Source organism: Myotis brandtii, unplaced genomic scaffold (genome assembly GCF_000412655.1).
Source record: "Myotis brandtii unplaced genomic scaffold, ASM41265v1 scaffold506, whole genome shotgun sequence".
In the NCBI taxonomy this organism is placed as follows: domain Eukaryota; kingdom Metazoa; phylum Chordata; class Mammalia; order Chiroptera; family Vespertilionidae; genus Myotis; species Myotis brandtii.
Genome location: NW_005369287.1, coordinates 3,059,042 through 3,062,136, shown reverse-complemented (window position 1 = coordinate 3,062,136; position 3,095 = coordinate 3,059,042).

The following is a 3,095-nucleotide window of genomic DNA, read 5'->3' as shown; positions in this document are numbered from 1 at the left end:
CTCTCTCTCTCTCTCTCTCTCTCTCTCTCTTCTTTTAAGATATACTGGAGCTAAAGCAACCTTTAGAAAGAACAAAGCTGGAAGCATCACACTCAGTGATTTTAAACTCTATTACAAAGCTATAGTAATTAAAACAGACACATAAATCAATGAAATGGAATAGAGAGCCCTGAAATAAATCCACACATATATATGGTCAATAAAGTTGTGACCAAGGAGCTAAGAATATACAATGGGGAAAGGATAGTCTCTTCAATAAATGGTGCTGAGAAAATTTGACAGCCACATGCAAAATAATGAAAATGGATCACTAACTTACACCATAAACCAAAGTTAACTCAAAAGGGATTAGACTTAAACATAAGGGTTAAAACTATAAAACTCCTAGAATACAACATAGGCGGTAAGCTCCTTAACATAGGTCTCAGAGATGATTGTTTTAAATCTGACACCAAAAGCAAAGTTAAGAAAAGCAAAAATAAAAAAAGGGGACTACAAACAAAAAGCTTCTGTACAGAGAAGGAAACCATCAAGAAAATGAAAAGGCAACATACTGAATGGGACAAAATATTTGCAAATCATAAATCTGATAAGGGGCTAATACCCAAAATATATGAAGAGCTCATAGAACTCAACAGTAACACACACCACACACACACACACACACACACACACCACAATCAATGTGATTTTATTTTTATTTTTTGTATTATTTTTTAAAAATATATTTTATTGATTTCTTACAGATAGAGAGTTAGAAACATCGATGAGAGAGAAACATCGATCAGCTGCCTCCTGCACACTCCCTATTGGGTATGTGCCTGCAACCAAGGTACATGCCCTTGACCGGAATCGAACCTGGGACCCTTGAGTCCATAGGCTGACGCTCTATCCATTGAGCCAAACCAGTTAGGGCAATCTGATTTTAAAATGGACAAAAGATCTGAATAAACATTTTTCTAAAGAAAGACTTACAGATGTCCAACATCACTAACCATCAGTAACCATTTGCATTTGGAAATGCAAATCAAAACAACAAGGAGAGCCCTGCTGGCATGGCTCTGTGGTTGAACATCGACCTATGAACCAGGAGGTCATGATTTGATTCCAATCAGGGGACATGCCCAGTTGAGGGCTCCGGCTCCAGTAGGCATCTGATCAATGATTCCCTGTCATTGATGTTTCTATCTCTCCCTCTCCCTTATTTTCTGAAATCAATTAAAAAAATATAAAACAAAACAACAGGCCATCCCCATCATGCTTGGTCTCCTGACCCAGCTTTGCTTTCTAGCACTGATCACAATAAACGAATACACTCCACATTCACTTATGTGTGCATTGTCTGTGTCCCCCTTCCAGGGAGGGACTCTGGCTCACGGCTACATTCCCAAAGCCTGGCACATAGCAAGTAGGTGCTTAACAAATATTTGTTCATTGACTGATTTCACCTATTGCCTCATCCCCTCACTGTATTGCCTTGGGTCAATCACTCCTCTCCTCATTTGGCAGGTAAGTTGGAGGCTGGCCTCACTCACATGTTCATTAGTTGGCCATCTGTCAGGGGGGCGAAGGGGTTAACTGGGCCACCTGTCTCTCATCCTCCAGCAGGTTGGCCCAGGTGGTCACAGGGGTTCAAGGGCAGCAAGCGGGCAAGCTCCAAAAGCTCAAATGCTTTCAGGTTTCTGCTTCTGTCATTTGCTACTGTCCCATTAACCAAAGCACATCAAATGACTTTAGCCCCGGGGTTATGGAAAAGCAGTGGCCTTTGATTCTAAAAGATGGGTGGATTTAGATGGATGGAGATTGAGGGCAAGGACATTTCAGATGATATAGGATCAAAGTGTGTGGAGGGTAAAAGTATTATTAGTAATAATTATAACAACATAGGTCACTATCATTTTCTGAGCTTTATCATGCACCAGACTGAGTTACAGGTAAATGCTTTAAAAGCATTATCTCATTTTATCCTCACAATCATCCAGAAAGCTAGGGTCTATTTTCATTCCAATTTTATAGAAAAGGAAAACAAGGCCTATAAAAAGGTTGTTTAGATACAACACCGAAACTACAATCCATAAAAGAATTTATAAACTAAGCTTCACGAAAATTTAAAATTCATTCAGAAGAAAGAGAATGAAAACACAAGCTACAGATTAGGAGGAAAATCTTTGCACGGTATGTATCACATAAAGGGATTATACCCAAAATATATAAAGAACTCTCCAATAATAAGGAAACACTCAATAATAAGAAAAAACAACCACTCACTAAAAAAAGGCAGAAGCTTTGAACAGACACTTCACTAAAAATCTATGGTTTGCAGATAAACACATGAAAAAATGCTCAACATCATTAGACTTAGGGACATGCGAATTAAAACCATAACGCAATATTATCATACACCCATTAGAATGGGTAAAATTAAATAAAACACAAAAATGATCATAGAAATTTTTGGTGGATAAAAACTCTCATACACTGTTGGTGGAAATGTAAAATGATGCAACCACTATTTAAAACCATTTTGTAGTTCCTTGAAAAGGTAACGTTTACCTAGCATATGATCCAGCCATTCCACTCATAGGTATTTTTCCAAGAGAAAAGATATACTTGTCCATACAAAGACTTATATATGAATGTTCATAGCACCCTTATTTGAAGTAGCCAAAGTTTGGGGGGAAAAAAATGACCAACAGGAGCATGAAGCAACAAATTGCAGTGCATCCACACAATGGAATAATATTTGGCAATAAAAAGAAATGAATTACTGATGCACCAGCATGGATGAATCTCATGGTAATTATGCTGAATGAAAGAAGTCAGATCCCATCCCCCAAAAAAGTACATATTATACAAAAGAACACATATTATATTGTTTCATTTATAGAAAATGCAAAGTAATTAATAGTGACTGAAAGAGATCATGGTTGAATGGGATGGCGTTGAATAGAGGGATTACCAAGGGTCCTAAGAAAACTTTTTTTTTTTTAACATCTTTATTGATTTTAGAGAGAGAGAGAGATAGAAACATCAATGATGAGAGAGAATCATTGATTGGCTGCCTCCTGCATGCCCCCTCCTGGGGATCGAGCCTA